Consider the following 20,937-nt stretch of genomic DNA (forward strand, 5'->3'; position numbering starts at 1 on the left):
TCTGTGACCTCACGCCCCGAGTGCTGTTACAGTGCACTGAGTTCAGCTGAAACAGCCCGCCCCATGCTGCGCCTCCCCAAAGCTCCGCCTCACCCTACCCCAGCCTGAGGCCCCACAGGGTGGAAAAAAACACACCTCTTTCACCCAACACCACAGCCTCCTCACGTACATGCACATACACAAACATGGACAGACAGACACAAACACACATGGAGACACACACACACACACACACACACACACACACACACACACACACAGACAAGTGCTCAAGTTCTCCCTTTCTTTACCACCCCAGCTGTCAGGGCAGCAAGTTCTTGTAGTTTCGACAGCTTCTTGTTATCGACATTTGAAGATCTCCTACAAGTCAGTTTTACAGTACTGAGCCCTCCTCATTATGTTAATTGTACTTGAAAATTTGATTTTGTGAACCTGAGATATTTTAGTAAAAACACTGAATGTCAGTCCATGATGAAAAAAACGTGTGTCTGGCACGAAGAAGCTTTTTTACTCATACTTGTTTTCTCTTGACAGTCAGTCGTTGATATTCGCCAGCCTCTTGGGGTGCAGATGCACTGAGCCTGACTGTGGATGGAAAACAAAAGCGCATGAGTTTTTAAGTACTTTTTTAAAATCAAAATGGGCAAGGTCAGAGCATGTTTTCTGAGAAATTAAGCCCTGTCACTGCTTAGAATAAACATTCAGTGGACGTAGTTTGGGAGAGGCTTAGTGTGGTGTCAAGCAGACACTGCCCTCTGCTGGAGTGCAAACAGAGGAGAAAGGGCAGGTCAAAAGGGATGGATGCCCTAAGCTGTGGGTTTGCAAAGTCACTCAGACTCACATTTTACATTGAGAAACAACAGAAACAAGGCAGAGACTCTGACATCTAGGATTGATAGAAATTTAACATACTTATCAGTTCGTTGGAACCCCATTCACATCTCATGAATAAATCAAGAAGGTCATCATCAGGTGGATTTCAAACATAGCATGAAGTTGAGTTGCAGCTGCTCACCTGTCATGGATTATGAATCTTAAGTGGATTCTATCATTGATTGCAGTGACGGCACAGTAAACCAGACACTGATGATTAGCGCTTTGCCGCACCTCCTCACACAAGGGGCCTTGCACATGTGTGTGTCGTGCGTGCACACAGTTAGACATGTGGATGCACACACACACGCACGTGCGCAGACACACGCGCACACACAGACACACAATCACAGTTAGCCGTTGTCTGAGGAAACGAGGAGCTGTCTGGTGCCATAGCAACCAATGCGGATATCCCACCCTTCTAGAGCAAGAGAGAAAGAAAAAAAACAGAAGTGGCAATGACAGATTGACAAGACCCTAATGAGATCCTAGATACAGAGATGAACTGAGTCTGTCTGTCTGACTGTCTGTCTGTCTATCTCTCTGTCTGACTGTCTGTCTGTCTGTCTATCTGTCTGTCTGACTGTCTGTCTGATTTTTCTGTCTGTCTGCTTGTCTGGCAGTTTGTCACAGTGAGACTAAATGGGGGAAGTGGAGGCATCAAAGTGTGGCAATGTGGCGACATCAGGGAATTTGAGAAAACAGAACGTAAGAAACAGAATGGCAGAGCGTGGGTGAGAAAAGGGGAGAACACAAAACTGATGGGGTAGGAGAAATGAAACGAGGCAAGAAGAAAAAGACTTAGACTACTCTCTTGGGCATGTCTGTCTGTTATGAGCACAGAGCCACAGCCTGAAAACAGACACTGCCGCAGTCTGCATCAGCCTGCCTTTCACCACCGTGACTCCTGTTTGAACTGCAATCTCATATGTAACACTATTATTCTGGCCCATATACCAGGTTACATAACACTCCAAGCCAAATCCTGACCTCAATCTGCAAAACAGCCACTCTTGCTCTGATAAAAAAAAATGTTGACTTCATATCAGCACTGAAGTGTGTGGAGCGCAAAAACAAAAAATGGCAGACATTACAGCATTGTTGTTAAGCAATAATATGCACAACTACTATCTGTTAATCATTATTTGTCTTTTCTTTTGTTGTCTGCAGGTAGCTGGATGAACTTCTGTAGTGGATGACAAGCAGAAACCATGCTCCCACTGGTGAGTTGAGTTTCATTTCCTGGGCTGGCCTGCAGGTGGAGGTCACACCCACTGCTGTGTGCTGCACACACACACACAATACAATACGAGCATCAACACCACAAAATAATCCCCACTCCCATTTCACCATTCCTGTCTGCCAAATTTGGTGTGATGTGACAAAGTGACAGATTGTTGACGGCCGCTTCACCTTAGTACTACACTGCGTGAGTGAGAATCTGTGTGTTTTTGTTTTGTTTGTGTGGTGTTGGTGCTATTTATGTCAATGGTGTATGGCAGAGGACCACATGAAATGACTCACAGCAGTGGCGTGACCTAATTTGTTTTTTTTTTAACCACGGTGTCATTGTGAGGTCTATGTGTGATGCCAGCCAGCTTCGCCAATACTGTTAAGCTTTGATGTGCTGCCCTGAAGTGAGCTCGGAGCTTGTCGGTGAGTCTGTACAGTGAGAGAGGGTTGAATGAGACTTGAGAGAGGCCATGACTTTGATTTGGACTTGAAAAAATGGATTATAAATTAAAGTTAAAATATCTCTTGTTCTGTTATGAACTGGTACGACCTCTAGTCGGTGATCATCATAAAGCAAATAACGCTCAGTGTAAACCCAAATGACCTGCTTTTTTTCTAGAAATCCTGTTTTCCTGAAAATACTTTATCCTCAAATGACCTAGTTTAACCATTTTTATGCTACTTGCTGGGATCATACATTTGAATTAATCACTCTGGGTAAATACAGCACCGCAAAAACGAAGCACAGGTGCATTATCCCTCCACTGCATCCCTGCACTCGTCCCTCTGTGAATGAAAACATATCAAGGATAGTGAAAAGCAGCCCATGCTGGTGCTCTGTTACCTGAGGTGGCCTCGAGTGCCTCCTCCCCCTCTTTAGGAGTGTAGCCCCACCTGATGCTCACATCTGCTTGCCCACTCATGTACGCTACGGCTTTGGGAGGTGGGTGGTTGGCGGGGGTGGAGTGGGGTTGGAGCACCAGCCAATAACACTCCTTATCCTGACAGCAGTGAAGTGACTTGACACATCCATTCAACCAATCACGGAGCACTGCAGCAAAGAAAGCAGCAGTAGTAAAAATAAAAAAAAAGAAAAGAGTAAATACAGTGGGAATTTATTCAAAAGGGGCATCTTTGCTGTGCTGTACCTCTGCATAAGTCACAGCGTTTTGTGACTGAGATGACAACACTACAATATAATAGCATGTTGAGTGATACCATGTTATGCTGTTATCAACTAATGCATATAATCTTGATTATTAGGTGTGATAGAATTATTCATGATTTATACTATATTTTGACTTTGGTACCTGCAGATGTGCAAAGTCTACTTTCTGGCTTTTAAACTAGCCTATATCTTTTGAAACTGCACACAATAAGTGCAATAAGCCTTATAATCAGCAACATTCACCTGCCACCTCCCGATCACACTATTACTCTTGATGACAATAGCTAATGACCCTGTTTCCTTGAAATTATGTATTCTTCTGTTCGTTGTTGAGAGGAGACGGAGGGAGACAAATATGAAAGTGGATTTTTGGTCTCTGTCTGAATATGAGGTATCCCTCACTCATTCACTTCCTAATTTCCATTTCCTTTGAATCTCGACTTTGGATCGACCCTCAGCTCACCTTGATCTGAGATAGAATCGTGTGATTGTCTAGCATAATAGATATGTATGACCGCCATTCATGCAATCAAGGTCAATGTTACAGCAATCAGTGCCTTTCATTGAGGAGAGGAAGAGCAGAGTTTTGTCGGTGTATTGAGAATTGGAGTTGATTTCTTCTTGCTATACAATAAAGCTATAAACCTCCATATATCCCATCAGGGTGATACTCGTGGCCTCAAATATTTGGAGTGCCTTGTTGTTACTGTATTACACTCGAAATTCAGCCTCTCTCAGTTCTCAAAGTATCAACCCGGGATGTGGCTTGTCAGCGTCAGTGTCTGTCAAGTCAGTCACAGTAGAAAAAAAGGCTATTACCTCGTCTGACACAGCGTGGCAGTACTGTCTTTACGGCTGCAGACACATGCCAGACAGCAGTGGCCAGCCGGCAGAGGACCTCTCTATCAGCGTGCACTTTACTGTACATGTCACTATTCCCTTAGTGGCATTATTTCTGCGTGGTCTGGGTGAATGAGAGGGGAATATTCCCTGTGAGCTAAAATGGGTGGTGGTTGTCTCAAGGTTTTTGCAGTGCGTGTTAATGGCTGTCTTCAAACGATTTTTTTTCCTTTGTTGGTGTTGATGTCATACAACGACAAAAACCAGATGGATACAAGTTTGTTTCACTAGCATTGCGCATGGTATGTATAATAGAATATGGTGCTGTGGCGTTGGTTTCTGTTTCCATCTGTCTGTGGGTAGGCACAGTCTTGTAAAGGTAATAACTCAGTAAGCAGTACTTGGGAAATATGTCATCATTGCACCTCATAAAGTCTGAGTAGATGCTGGAGCTTTCAGGTCTACCTGATGAATGAGAAAATATATATAGTAATATTTTAATTGGATAATTCACCTATAGATAGTTTATAGAGTATTTGTCATAGGTTACTAGTTTAGATCCAACAATTCAACTGTTTCACTTTATTCTGTAGCTGTTTGTATGTGAGTAGTTCACTATATATTCTACATAAGTTGAGTGAATAGTTAATCAATGTATTCTGAGCATATGTAGGTATGTTCATGAACATACATATACTGTACAGATAATCTGCTAACCATCTAAATGATAAAGCAAAACAGTTAAATCTTAACCAACAAGCTGTTAAAATGTTACAAATTCCCACGAAACTATTTGTAGGCGGAAAGAGTTACCCAGAATTCTTAAAACTAGGCCTACTCAGTGTTTTAAAATAAGGTGCTCAGATTACTACCACAATCATGTGATGGGAAAACAAGTTAATACAGAAATAACAAGCAGTGTAAATAATGATCTCATTAACACAGTAACTTAGTTGTTATCTCTGACAGGGATGTATTTTGGGTCCTGTTTGTTTTAGATAATTCCAAAACCTGATTTCAATGGACTTTGTTTCACTGTGAGTCAAAAAACAAGTAACTGTTTTTTTTGTGTGTAAGGATGCAGCTCAAGGATGTTTTATTGGATTTATTAAAATAGAGAGATATGACATTTTTTAAACATTTTTTTTGGTATTTTGTTATGAAGTACTATGCTTGATGAAAGAAGTCTGGCGAATCACTGATGACAGAAGATCGATCTTCATCCACATACAGATTAAACATTTCTCAACATTTTTTGTTGTTTTTGTTTTTTAGAATTGTGCAGACTTGGTGGAGATTTGTTCCTTAGTTTCCTACGTTTCTAGTATCTAATATCCCTTGGACTGAAAAAGCCACTTTGATAATCAAAATGGTGAAATGTCCTCAATTTCTCTCTGGGTCATTGTATAGTTAGCTTGAGATCCAGGTGAACCGGTTTATTCTGGAAGGGTCGACAGGAAGTGCTTGACCTTTTGTGATTTTGCAGTAAGACTGAACAAATAAACTCATTCATGTTTGAAGAAGTTAAAAGGAAAAGTGACTGTGTTGTAAAGCAGGTGCCTTTGAACTGGCTGTACACCTGCATTATGTTTGAAGATGAATGTTTACAGTATGTTCTTCTGAGCAAAATATGATAGGATTTCCACAAGTCTCTTAATGTAGAAAACACAGAGTGATTGATTCACATTGTAAAAAAAAAAGTCTGTATCTCCTTGTAAATCAATTATCATTTCTGTCCAAGCATCAGGAATATATATTTTTATAGTTATTTTTGTGACACACACTGTACACATTTAAAAATCAATAAAACATACATATGTCTGTGCTTTTGAAATACAGTTATGCCATCCTGTTTGTTCTGCACATTAGTCTTTAAATACCTTCAGCTTTTGAAATGTGTCGTACTTTCCATCTGGGTTTGATTCAGGAATATTATGTTATTATTCTCCTCTAAGTGTTGTTCAGACCGCTACTGGTATGGCAGCCACATAACTGAGATTCTTACCGTTTTTTTACTTGGCATGACAGGAATGTGTCTGAATTCTCGTCCCACCACCTCAACTCACAAGGACCTGAAAGAGACAAAGAAGGAAACCAGCTTCATATTCCTTCCCACTAAAGTTAAATGGAGAGATTATTGAAACACAGTAGCAATACTAATACATTTCACCTTGCTGTTTGAACCACTAAAATGATTGGAGATGTAGTCAGGGACAAGGCTGACTGAAACACACTGTGTTGATGCCTATGGAGCTGAGAGATCTGTCAGTGATGTCAGTAATAAGATGTAAAACTAGATATTGTTTCAGATTTTGGTTGTTATTGTTCTGACTTATGATGTATCTTAAATGACTTATTTTTCAGACCTTAAAGGCTTCATGACAGTTCAGTGATTTTTAGATGATACGAAAATTATTTTAATCTTTTTATGACCTATCTTTGTATCAGGTAGTTTATGAAAACACCAGTGTTGAGGTACTGATGAAAAATTCAGATGATTCTTGTTTTTTTTTTTTTTTTTTTTTTTAAATACTGCCTGCTCTGCGGCTGAGTGTGTATAGTTGACTGCGTCATTATGCGGGTTGGTGTGTAATGAGGGTTTCAAGAACGTGATTGGTAGATGAAACTTGTGTTGGAGCTGATGAGAGACACTGCAGACTATGGTCCCTCTGCCCACTGTCTGTATCCGTCCCTCCCTCCCAGCTTCACAGCTAATAGTTCATGACTCACAATGTAATGTGTGTGTGTGTGTGTGTGTGTGTGTGTATTCTGTTTTTGTGTGTGTATGTGTGTCTGCATGCACTGGAAAGGCTGAGGAGCAGTACAGTGTAGTCTTGGGTGGATCTGCTCCTCACGCCCTCACCACTGCACAAGACTATGACAAAGAGAAATGTGCTTGATAGTTCCCGATTGTGTGTGTGTGTGTGTGGTCGAGGAAATGATTCAGGCTGAGTTTTGGTGGTGGAAATGCGGTTGAATGACGAGTTTGTTTCATGTGCTCACCACAAGTGAAAGTGCAACTGAGTCACCAGACAAACACAGACACAATAGTTCAGGAAACCACAGTAGTGTCTACACACCCTAGCGCCTTAAACACACACACACATGCACACACACTTGAGTTATTTGATTGCTAAAATTGAGGATTTTTTTGCTTGCTCATAATGGCTTTCCACTATTCTGAGTCATGTCTCAAGTGCTATTGGAAAGACTCACTCAACGGAGTGTCTGATTTATCGCTTTTGAAACAAAAGCTGTTGTTCTATGGAGTGACATGCACTGTGTTGAGTCACTCATCTGAACTACTGACCCACAGTTGAAGAAGAGTACAGTCACACTAATTGTGCTCCTTTGGTAGTGTAACTATGAATGACCACAATTATGCAAGTGAAATTATTCCAGTAGAATAAGATGATTTGTGGTACATGTAAGTTCAAGTTTATTTGCACATTTAGATATAAAAGAAAAAAGAAGGAAAAGGGAAATAAAGAGTTTCCATGTGCTGGTGAGGTAGAAGCCCACAATGGATTAGATTTAGAAATACAACACGATGCAAAGTAAAATATAAATATAAGCACGTATCATCCACCCAATCATCACTACTGAAAAGAAATGAATGCAGCCACACAACACACTGATGATCTATATAGTACCATTTTTTCTGTCATCAAACTACCTTTAAGTTTCTTTTTGTGTTTTGGATGAAGACAGAATTACCCCCTTGATGCTACGATAGTTTATCTGTAATAGTTTTCTTTCTGTGTTTGATACAAAATCAATAAAAGTATTATTTGTTGTTAAAAACCTTCAGCTTTATTTAAACTTGAATATAAAACACCCAATGGGCGGACATTTTTTGTTTTAATGGGGTCAGTCTGGAGTGGAGAGGGGATGTTATTAACTCCCTCAGAAAACAGCCTTTCAGAAGCTTAGTGGATGGATGAGGATTGTAATATCTTAGCAGCTTTATTGTTAGGAAAGGTTTATACTTGCCGTTATTTCATAGGATTTCAATATTTATGTTTGTGAATACTTACTACTTATTATGTGACTGTTTTGCAGTTATAATTATTACTGTGCTTTTACCAACAGACACATGCTGAAACTTGGTGGGATACAGTGCCAACTTTTTCCCCCAATTACTGTAGTGGCGAGCCATTTTTCACATTTGTACAGTGTGTCTTGTCACTTAGGGTAGTGGCAATTCTTTTTTTTTTTACAGAAACTTGTACCGGGTAACTTTCACAGTCTGCAGATTCTGCTGTTTGTGCCTGATTCTTGTGGAATATTACAGTCCACTTTGAGCCAGAACAGAATTGCCTCGTAGCTTTGTTAAACCAATTATAAATCAAATCAGATCTCCTTATCCAGTGTTTGTAAACATTACAAAAGCAAATGAATCAGTGAATTACATTACAGCTGATGTAAAACAAATAAATTCCCAACAAACCAAAGAAACTGCCAACCAGAGGGGACGAACCTAACCACAAATCATAATGAGAAAAGATAAAGGAGACCCCGGCTCATGTTATCCTCAGTCTAGAGGTGGTCGAGCAGCAATTTAAGAACAGCCACAGGGACAGATTGTAAAACATAAGGACTGTGGTGTTTATTTATAACGTGATTAAAAAAAAAAAGATGGATCCAGGACTGGCTTCGGGGTTGTCAAGGCCAACACGAGAAACAAAACAAATCAAACCAGGAAGGTAACAAATATCATAACAACATCAAACATGGATTAAAGAAACAGATTACTCTACCGTCCCAACTCAAATAAATCAAGAAGAGGATACAAAATTAACAGAACTTGCGACACACCCCTACAGACTCCAGAAAGCCATCAGCATGGGAGACAGTACATCTTAAAAATCAGAGGTGAAACACCGCAGATGCCATCTTGACTCCATATGTAATCATCCAAGATCAAAACTCACCTGCAGGAGACATCATCAAGTTGACTAATCACCTCTGCAGTCTGTTAACGGCTCTCCTTGCATACAAGTTCACACACACACACACACACACACACACACACACACACACACACACACACACACACACATAAGCACACCTGTCTCACACATACCTATCCATTCACACTGATGGATGAATCTCATGTGGATCACACGACAAAATACCACCACACTTGCGACAGTGTAAAATACTTTTAATGTACAAAATGTAAATGAGATGTTACTTTGGAGCCCTCTTTACTCTGTCTAAATGATGTCAAAGCTTGATATCTTCTTCTCTTCTGCTTCAATTACTACATCTCCCTGATAATGGGTATAGATTCAGGGGATAATGGCCTTACTGCACCTCATCAAGAATCAGAGGCTCAGACATTCACACTTTTAGAATTAAAAAAAATAAAAAGGAAACAAAGAAAATGCCATTAATCATTAAATAAACAATGCCAATAAGGGATGATTTAGAATCTGCCACTGGTAATTTATCACGATGCAGGTAGCTCCAGTCACATCCTTGCTTGAGTTTAGCTTTCAGTGAGTGAACTGTTATTGCCTGAGAAAGGCTAATTGCAAAAGTTAATTGCCACTTGTTTGCTGTACTAGACTAGACTGACTCCGACTCTCATTCTTTCAGACTAATTACTGCCGTCTCATAGATTCAGACCATTGGCTGTCCTATTCCTCCTCTACAGCAGACATGTGTAATAGTCTGGTCATGTCTATGTAATGTTTGGCATTTTCCAAACCAGAGTGCTCCGCTAGTTGTTTATTAAAATAACCCAGTGACGCAGCTTCCAGAGAGTGATGTCCAAAATGAAAAAGAGTAACTTGTTAGAGGTGAAAGGCGTGACCGTAGACTGTAGATTCTAAAAGGATGCAGTGTCTGTGACATCAAGCACACGTTTCTGAAAGGAAGGTTTTAAGCCTGGATTTGGGTTTGCCAGTCCAAATTTGGGCAAAAGAGGAGGCAGCCTGCTGTGACTACAAGAGGAGACTACCACGTCTGACTGTGAGGCCTGTCAGTCAAGACTCTATAACACTAGGGATACCCTTGTCAGGTTTTTTTGCCCAATGTGATTCTTTTAACTCTGACTCTGAATGTAATATATATAAAGTCCAGTCCAATAATTAATTATGTAGATATAGGCATACAGCCTACAGTAACCTTCATAAAGATATGTAGAGCATTTAAAATATGTTTTAGTTACAGCTCAACAGCTCTGAAGTAGGAAACTTTAACCTATCCACCTTATTCCTGACTGACTGCTACTGTAAAAATGATTATGGGCGCAGCTTCCTGTGAGATAGTGGAAGTTGTTAGGTGAGGTTAGGAAGTAGTTAAGGAAGTCACATTGACTGTCAATGGTTAGTCCCAGTATCTAATCTCAGTGGCTTGTAATTCACCTTTCATTAAGCAAATGTTGCTTTGTTTTTTTTAACAGATATTTAACTGACATTAAGTTTGCCTTTTCTAAAATGTTCTTGCAGAGCTCTGGCACCAGTTGAGCTATCCACGTCTGTAACATTACTAACAATCAGGCTAAGCTAAATATGTGGCTTCAATAAGAGTGTTGAACATGCACCCAGAACAAAAAGGGATTGTTCCTGTAACTAGTGGTACAGTTTCAATCACACTAGAGAGAGGGGAATAAGTTGTCACCTGCTCCTGATAGTACCAGATCGTCCAGATAGTAATCAAAAGTAAAATACAGTGTCCCTAACTGAATTAATACAAGAGGTGATTTGTCCTGTATTTTTCATGCACACTCATAATGCAAACACTTGTTTTCACATGCTTAGAATGAACCAAGAAACAATAAAACAAAAAGAGTTTCAAGAGTAGATAAGTATTAAATCAGAATTTGCAGAGGAGGATGACACCCAGAATGACAGGTCTGTCACTCAACGTCAGTGCATGATATCTCTGTCTCTTCCTAAGTGACTGGATTCTCAACAAACACCAGAAAATTCCCTGTTACAAAATGAACTCAGCAGCACACCTTGAATTACGTCAAACATTTGTCAACTAGGCTAAGAATGTTTTAGTGATATAATGCACTTCTTTTGTGTCATATAACATGAATGCCTAAAGTAGCTAAGCTCATAAATAAGGGCTCACTATCTAGACTCAAAAACATGTTTTGTTAATGGAGAGCATAGCAGACAAGCATTAAGGCAGACGAGCAGAGCATTTGCCAGGTAACATCACGTTAGTTCACTTTATATGGAGTTAACATTAATACAGAATTATGTTAAATGTTCGCTGAATGTGGTAGTGTTTGTAATAAGAAATCATAGATTGTCTTTTGGAGGGAGTAGATGTTTACTGTAGGCTAGCTGTTAAATTAAACAACATGTTAACGTAGCAAGGCAAGCTAATGGTTAACATGCTTGGTTAAAAAGGACAACAGCTGATACATTGAGATGGCTGTCAGAGATCACAGAGTTATGATCACATCATCATGTCTCAGGCGTAACAGGTGGTGTGTTCCACCTTTTTTATGTCTTGTCACACTACAATAGAGTATTAGCATATTGTTAGCTTATCATCAGAAAATGCTGCTTCCGGTTCAACGCCGGAAGTCGTGCCCATTATTCACACAAGGTATCAGGGGGCCTAGGAAAAAGGTGGATATTGGATGTGGTGGATGTTGGAACAAGTCTAGTAATTTACTGTGTATTTAGGAAAGAGTTCCTGTGCATCTTTTGCGGTGGGAATGTTGTGACAAGATTCATACAACCTCTCTTCATCTCTTGCATTTACAAACAATCAAACTGGATCAAAAATGGATCAGCAAAAACAATATTCCCAGATCCATCCCATCCTGTAAATTGTCTCCAGACAAACCGTCGCTACAAACATGTTTTATGCCTCATTGTCCACTCAATCTTTAACATTTTCTGGAAAGTATTTGTGACTGAATTTTGTCCTCTGTATTTCCAAATGAAAGTCTGAGTTTTCTCAGTGCAGCGTGGTGTGACCATTTGACAGACAGTGGCTGAATGCTCACCAGGTTCACCACTCAGCAGTGATGGTTGCTGCTCAGGCTTTTTACCTGTAACCATGATTTTGTGTCTCCCATGTTTATTTTATCATTTTCACTGTGTGATTTGATGCAATCACATAATACTGGGTTGTGCCATCCTAATAGGAACTACAATAGATAATTGTGGTGTTGAATGTAGTTATTTTGTTATCTTTGTTTCGCTATTATCATGTTCAGTAGTTGCCCAAATTGCCCTTAATTGTTTGCTGCTCAGTTGCACAAGCTTTCTGGTTGATTCACTGAGACGTTTATGCAAATCAAGTTGTGGCACAAATATGCCCCCCGAAATAGTACTTGAACAGACCAATCCAAATTCAATCACAGTTGAAGCATACTTTGCACACAGATGGAATGGCCTCTCCCTCACATGCTTGGCTTGTTGGCTGCTTCGCTGCTGAGGTCCTGCAGCAATAATCACAGCCAAATGGAGCAAAATGCACAATCTTCTGAATGACCTGCACCTGTTAAAAAAATCCTTCTTGTGCTTCTGTAATTGACAGAGCCGACACAAAGTGCACAAAGTCTTTTTGAATTAGATATATAGCCTTTTACCTGCCATTATTAGATACAGGTGCATGCACAGTAGTGATGAGCGGTTTATAGTTAAATCCACAGGCACTGTGCCTAATCCAGGGATTGTGCAGGTTGGGTCATAAAAATTAACATTCTGATAATTAATAGCACATGGCTTGACATAATAAATACCTGTTGCCTTTTTATTTTGTGCCAAAAAAGAAACTTTGCAGGTATACAATGCAGGATTGCCAGTTACTGTTTGTAAACAAGCTCGCCAGCGAAAGGGAAAGTAAATGCCAACCCCAGTTTCATTCGAGGACGCCTTTTTTTCTGGCACTGTGTTGCTGCTTACGGTCTGGCAACTGGTCACCACCTTTTTGTAAAGCCCCAGTCTCACCTGAGCATCGTGGGGTGGAAATTTAAACTTTCCGAAAATAAGAAGGCACAGGCAGAGGGCAGAGTCTTTGCAGATAAATACATCGCCACATACTAGTGTTTCATAAGTGAAGATTGAGAAAGATTACTTTTGTATGTAGGAAAATCCTGAAGAGTATACCATCAAATACATGTTAATTTATTTGAAATGAGCCTACTTCAGAGCACTTCAGTGTAATATGTTACCATATAATCACGCTTATTGATGATATTAAGTCTATTAAATACTTGTAGTGATCATCACGTTCGAGTGGGCGGCGGATGGATGATTTATGCGTACATGAGGATTCAGATGACATCAGAGCCAGTTCGTGCATCACTAATGCACAGTGTCAGAGTCAAATTGATAAAATCAAATTTAGTTATTTTTGTGTGGATTTCCAGGATAAGAGTCTTCGCAGTAATATTGTTAGTTTAGAAACTGACAGATCAAACAACTAAACGTCATTTGAGATGCTTCTGTAGACTATGTCAGCTGAAGTCTATCTATTAGGCCAGCCTCTCTGTAAAGCTGGCATATGTCTTGCGGCCAAGCACACCATTAACTGGGGAATTAGAAACCCTGAGAAGTTGTTAATCACCACAGTCATTCACATTCCACATAGATTCTACTCTGCGCAGGACCTCAGTGAGCTGGGGATGGGGCATGGTCTGGGGGAAGCTGGGCCAATGCTATTGGACCCAATGGTCTTTAATTAGAGGGAGAGCTTGGCAGGGACTGATGGAGGAGAAAGGCTCTCAGGATGTGAGTCCAGGGTGAGAGGGTTCACACACAAAACACTGGCTTTTCATCACCGCATGACTCACTCAGTTTGTGTGTAAAGTGCGGTGTATGTGTGGATGTGTGTGCATGTGTGTAAGGCAGAGAAAGTGAGAAAATGTGTGTGTGTGTGCTCGTACTGTACGCTTGTGTGCGTGTGTGCACACGACGGCCCGTGTGTGTGTTCCTTACCTCACTGCTCAGGCATTCCAGTAGAGAAAGTGGTGTGAAGAGAAAGAGTGGCTCTCACAGTGTGGGTATTCATGGATCTGGCCCCCGTGGGCCGGTCCGGGCTCCAGTGTTCACAGACAAAGCCTCTCCAGCAGGACCCAGACACACTCACACAGAAAGGGGAGCAACAGAAGGAGAGGAACGCAGGAGAGGGGGAGACAAGGTAACAAGGGGAAAGAAAATGGAGAAGGGGCGGGAAGGGGCAATAGGAGACAGTCTGTGTGGCAGCTCCCATTCCCCCAAGAATGCAGGTGTAATGGGTTGTCATCCAAAACTGGACCAACCCAAATCTGCTTTGCTTTGATCCAAAAATCTGAAATGATATTTTTATTAATACACTCGGTAAGACCAAATATTATGTCCCAAATTTCAGGCCTATGAGTTATAGCAGAGATGTTTTATAGTGTCTCGCGTCTGTACTGTAACTTTACTTCAAGTTGCACTGGAAGACACTTGCACTCACCGCACTCACCACCGCCTTTATTCTTTTTTTCTCCTTGCTGCCGGCGGAGACCATAAATCTATCTCTCCTCCTGGGGAACGGGCTCCTCCCTCTCTTTTTACATCAGCCAATCCTGTCTCTCTCTTCCAGCGCTCTCTACTCCCTCTAGCATTAAGCCAGCAGCTTGAGCTCTTAGGATTCCATGAGAGTTTCTTCCACTTGGCCGTCCTGTCAATGCTCCCCCTGCCTGGCCCCTTCCCTAGATCGGGTAGCCTGGTTCACTGTGTCCTTAAACAACCCGTGTGCATGTACAGGAAAGGGGCCCCAAAGTGGGGAGGCCCATCTCTAACCCTTAGTTTTTAGAGAGACAGACTCGCACTGCAAAATCTCTGCACTGACTTTTCATTATTGATGAACTCCAAGGTGTAATTATCACAATCATCATCAAGCGTTATATAATAATATCTATCTAACAATATAGATAAATACAGCACGTACACTGTGCATGTACGTTCTATAGCTATATAATGCATGCATAAAGTATACAGTATGTGTGATAGCTACTCAGCATATGTACAACAATCAACAGGAAGCATTTTAAAAAATAGGTTACAACATGAAACATGAAGATAAGCATCTTTTCATGGTATTATTTGCGATATATTGACATACAACTTTGATAATTTTTGAAATACAGACATGTGCCTTCACGCTGACATGTACTGTCAGCTATGTAGGTTTTCAAATTCCTTGGTGTTTGAATAATGGCGCCAGCTCAGTAAAGGAACCACCTCCTGTCGATTTAGTACATCAAGCAGTTTTTATAGTTATTCACAGGCTGTTGATATTGTCATTCTTTGATACTGGAGGATTTGGCTGAATGCTGGTTGTAAGAATAGTTTTTATTTGAACAAGACGATGTAGTGAAGGGCAGGATTCTGAAATCTTTTCACTAATTCAAAACCATTCTGATACTTTGTAGAAAGCATTCTTCAAGTTGTGCATGACAGTTTTCATGTAACTACTCTTGAAAAAGTATTTTGAAAAGGTCCTGCTGCTTCACTGGGCAAGTCAGTGGGTGCACTGACTTTTTACTGAGTTTTTTACTTTTAAAATGTTGAAGATTAATGGGTTTATGAAATAAAATGTTTGTACCGAAAAATAACAAATGTCTGCAATGTCTCTGAGGCATGCATTAAAGTAAATAGCACTTTTAATATAGATACATCTCTTAGCTGCCTTAACTCATCCCTATGGAGAGTGTGCTCCCTAACTTTGGACACCTGTCTGTTTTTAGATGGATGGATGTGAATGGATGGATGGGTGGCACCTGCTACGATGAAATTGATGGCCTTGTCCTAAAGTAGACTGATGACGTCCCTTTTGAAGTTCAACTAATGATTCGAGCTGTGATATTCATCATCAGTTTCATGTTTGAAGGTCATGATTGGCACAAGACAGATACGACTGACCTAACATACTCAAACATGGATTTGTTATTTGATGGTAGCCTGTTGTTTATTCTCCTCAGAAATTGATTAAATCATTGGTTGACTATTCGTGGAAAAAGTAAAGGGTAGGATTTCATGCAGTAGATTTCATGAGGCTTTAGAATCTGTGTGAATACTTGCCAACTAAAGCTGTGAAAGTAGAGCATAATGTGGGTGCTTGTAGTAAGACCTGGTCTAAATAAGTGGAGGCGCAAGTGGTACAAGGTGGTACAATAGAGGTTTTTGGAAAAGAAATAAGCATGTGCTTGACTGATATGGCCACATTTTTATAAACAGTGAGGATCAGTGTTCACATTGCTTGTAAGAAGAAATCCTGACACTTTCCTCGAGGAAAAGCAAAGTTCAGTTTGCAGTAGAAAGCATTGCCCATCTGATGGCTTTATAGAATTCATTTTCTAAGACAACTCAGTGAATGTTGCCAACGTGCTCTTAATATTGCTGTGGGTATATACAGTGTCTGCTGTAGGAGCACATTTATAATCATTTTTCAAGGCTGAATCTCAAATTGAGTGCGTGAACCTACTAAGATGGGAAAAGAGCATCTTTTGATTGGATTTGATTTGCAGATGTTTTGGGGTGCACTCCAAGTCCTGCACTGATTAGATTCAGCCTACTTTTTAGTTGCATGCATGGATGAAGCTGGTTATTGTCAGGATGGCAACAAAGCTATTTAAAAAAGGTGCCATCAGTAAAAATGTAATCAGCATTATATTTTATACTCTGTTATATTCTGGTAATAGTTTAATATGTATACCATGAAATAGGTTAGCCTATATAAAGTAACTCCGTGCCACACTTACTTGGAAAATCTGTAAATGAAAACCATACATGTTGTGTCCGTGAACTCACATGGAGTGCATCAGTGTTTACTGATAGAATACAGAGTTTATTTAGGCTCTGACCTTGTCACTAAATGGGGAGTGAACGAGGGAGAACCTAACTCACAGCCTACAAATGGATGCTGAAGTAGAGATGGTGCTTTTGAAATCCTGCATTGAGCAGCTACAGTAATAGCAGCAGTGGTGCGAATGAGCAAAGGGTGAGTTAGACATGAGTTGCAGTAGCATAAGATATTGCATGGTTTTAGATGCATTGTATTATTTCAGGAAAACGTAAAACCACAAATCACTCATCTGTCATTGTTGACGACTCTGTCAACTGCATATGAACCACTGCAGATCTTTAGAACAATGTCTTCACCTGGTCTGCCTTTTACAGTTTTAACTGGATCATGAATGAATGGCTGTTGAATTTGGGGATATTGAAGGCACAGTAGACACACTGTCATATGGCTTTATGATCCCTTTGACTCCTGAGCCCCTCAAATCCCTGGTGACCACGAGGCCACGACCCCAGCATCTGCCAGCAGCGGCAGAAGGAGAGGCAAGCTACGACTGACTGAGTCACACCTAGACAGATGCTGTGTAAGATGAAGTCTCGTCAGTGAACCCGCCCCTGCACTCACTGCCGCTGACTGAAAGTCTCATAGGGCAAGATGAGTCATTAGACATCGATCCTGACGTTTTTGGCTCAGAGCTACACAAAATTATTTGAAGCAGACACTTTAGATATTAGGAACACCCTATAAGGACTCTGTTTGGTTTAAAGCTGCTGTGAAATGTGTGTCTCAGTGAAAATTATGAAAGTCTAAAGCTAAACTTTTAAATTTTATAGGGTTTGCTCAATGTAGCCTAATAAGGGATGCCATTTAAAAGACAGCAACAACAGTATGTGGCGTTGTTGTGTGAGAACTTACACCGGTGTCAAAATTCTGTCACTCTAACTAAGAGCTACAGTAAGAGCAAGAGCTTCTGTAAGAGATACCTTTAGGGCAACATGGTCACTCACTCTGTTTGGCCTATCAACACACCACTGGGCTTGTGATCACAGATGAGATTTTGTGGAAGATCTGTATTGCTGTTGGTTTGAACATTCAGTCAAGTAGTAGGCCAAAATAGTAATCATATTTAACAATACTTAAAACTGCAATGCAAATTTGCAGTGGTGAGTGTTACAGTTAAACCCAAATCCAGGCTTTAAAACATCCCTTCACAAATTGGTTGTTGACTTCAGGGCCACTCTGTTTGTTTTGGAGGCTATACATTTCTCTTGTTGGGTCAAGTTGGACTTTGTGAAGCTGACTTTGCATTAACCAAGAAGAATAGTTGGGAAAAAAAATCTTGAAATCATAATCTGAAAATGCTAACAATAATAAAGTCCAGTAACTGAAATCAAACAACCATGGGTTACAGATTATTCTAAAAAAAAATGCAGATAATAATGATAATGATAGTAATAATAATATAGTTTTTTTCCTTTTATTTTATTTTATTTTATTTTCCTTTTCAGCATATTGAAATATCACAGTTATTCTTGGGTTACCCTAATAAATAATAATAAAGGTTTTTATTTTCTTGCTTATGTTAAATTGTTATTATTAATGCTGTATTCAGTGCTTGCAAACCCAAGCAATCAGTGTCCTCAACAATTTTTCAACTTTTTTAAAATTTAATATTTTATACTTTTTTTTTGAAAAGTTAACACAACCTACTCCATAATTTGTTCACTTTTTCGCCAAACAATTTGATTTGTCTTTGACTTTGTCCCCAAAAAACATGTTTTCTTCACATCCAGAAGAGTTGAGATAATTTGGAAATTCTTTTGAGAAAAATTTAATTATTTATTTTAATTGGCTCCATATTTAATCCCCAGACACACTGGTTTGGTAGACAGATGACTACATGTGTAGAAATAATTATTCTTGGAATATATTTCTTGGTTTCTGGCTCATCATCTTTTTGATATAATTCTATTGTTGTAGCTACAATACCTTGTACACTGTATTGGAGCTAGGGTTATAAGAGTAGTTAAACATAGTACACATTTTTCATCTTGAACAAAGCTTTCCATGTACTATTTATGTGAGTGTGTATTTGTTTGTGCTCTCAGTGTGTGCAGCGGTGCGTGAATGCGAGCTAAGTTCGATGCACGTAAGTGAAGCTGTTTGCCTCTTTCCTTCCTGTGTGTTCTGAAATCTCCTTTGCTGCAGACAGTCTGGGGTGCAGAGATGGTGGATGGTGTGGGGTGTGGAGGGGGGTAGGCAGCGGACATGGCAGCAGGCCAGAATCAATTGGCAGTGTAATGAGATGGCCTGGTGCCAGGTAACCATGGAGCTACCCTCTTTGCCTGTCTACCAGTGCAGAGTTCAAAATTAAACTGAATGAATGAGAGAGAGAGGAGGGAGGGGAAGGAGGGCAGGGAAATAAGGGTCTGAAATGGCAGGAGTGGAGGGTGAGAGAAAGAAAGAAATGGCAAGAGAGGAGGGTGGCTGATGAGGCTCTGTGGGCTATTTCAAAGCACTGCTGTACAATTTAACTTGAACCCTTATTTCAGAGAAGGAAGACGGAGGGGGTAAACTCCCGATCCACCCGGGATTTTTGTACTGGAATATCTGGAAATACAGTTTCTACCCATCTGCATTTTGCTACTGTGCAGCATTTAAGTAGAGAACAAATGCTCTTCACAAAGAAGGAAAAAATGTGACCTCCCTGAGTTTTTTTCCTTGATGTCAATGTTGAGCTGCTTCTTTTGCAAGTCTCATGGCATTAGTCGCTTTAATTTGCCTGTAAATCTCATTTCCTCATCCCCTCCTAGACCCACACTCGTCCTCCTGTCATGGAAGATGTGTTAATATTGAGCATTTGGCTGCATTCTTAAAGTGATTAGTAGAAGCCAGTGGATCCTGCAGATGAATAGAAATTAAGTAATTAATACAGTAATTAGATCTTTTTCTCCTTCCTACAGCCTTACCCCTGCTATGTCATTGTGCTCACTCCTTTCTCAACCCCTTCTGCAGAGCATCTTAAGAAGCAGTGTGCCACCCATAATGGATAGTTTTACTTTGTCTCTGTCTGATGAATACAGTATGTTGTCAAACACTGCTTAGTAATGCTTAAAAAGGCTATTAATACTTTATATTAAGATTAAGGAGAGGAAATGTGACATTACCAAAGTTAGGAAAACTTTATAAAATATTGTTAATTTAAATTAATTTAAATGTAAGGTTGACTTAAATGTTTACTTACAGTGGATGAAGTAAGTAAGATTTCTAGATAATGCAACTTTTTGGTAACTGTGGTTCTTTTGTGTTTCACAGTATAATATTGTCGAACTATAACAAGCAATCAAATCAAACATTATGGAGGAAAATTAAACATTAAAGGAAAACTTTTATTTTTACTTTTAGCACAAGAGCCAATAAACCCATTTTTTTCCAAGTTAGCACAGTATGCGCAGAGTAAAGTTTTATCTGCAGTGGCAAAGATTTAGTTGCTCTCTGACTCAAAGCCATCGTCCTCACTGTCTTTAGCCAAACAGGCCAAACCTGGCTCAAACAGGGCAGAGCCAGCCACATATACAGGCTGCCCAGACCCGGCTGAACCAAGCCACCAGTTTGTTTTGTGCAGTTTTTTTCCTGACATGGTGATAAATGCTTAGTGTAGGTAAACTTACAGATTATATACTGTGCATGTGTGGTTTTAGTAAGCACTGGAGTGCTGCTTATCCTGATATGACCTTTGCTTTGACTAGGATGCTGTCTTACATTTTCTAATCAGTGAGGGAGGGAGAGCGTGATATACTACTAGTCTGTCTGTACAGTAAAAAGCATGTTCAGCAGTGGGCCTCATGGCCTGTGAAAAATGCTCAGGCACTCTCGGCTGAAATGGCCCAGACTTTGAGAGTTTTGAGTGCACGTTGAGAGGGAGACGAGACAGTGGGCCAAGATGTCTGTGGTGTGGATTAATGGGGAGGACTGGAGAAAGGGTGCCGCAGTTGTGCGTGAGCAGAATATTTGATGGGGGAAGCGAGAGGAGGGAACAGTGAGGGACAAGCAATTGCAAGAGATGGGTG

General features: G+C 40.2%; 1 protein-coding gene across 1 annotated transcript in view; it reads left to right on the top strand.

The window, feature by feature from the left end:
* The window catches only part of snx19a (sorting nexin 19a), a 128,779-nt gene that overhangs the window by 24,489 nt on the left and 83,353 nt on the right, over positions 1–20,937 (top strand). The window contains exon 4 of the mRNA XM_049592761.1: positions 2,044–2,096. The gene's annotated coding sequence lies outside the window, so the exon portion shown is untranslated. The remainder of the gene's footprint in view (positions 1–2,043; positions 2,097–20,937) is intronic.

Source organism: Epinephelus fuscoguttatus, linkage group LG12, assembly GCF_011397635.1.
Source record: "Epinephelus fuscoguttatus linkage group LG12, E.fuscoguttatus.final_Chr_v1".
NCBI classification, from domain to species: domain Eukaryota; kingdom Metazoa; phylum Chordata; class Actinopteri; order Perciformes; family Serranidae; genus Epinephelus; species Epinephelus fuscoguttatus.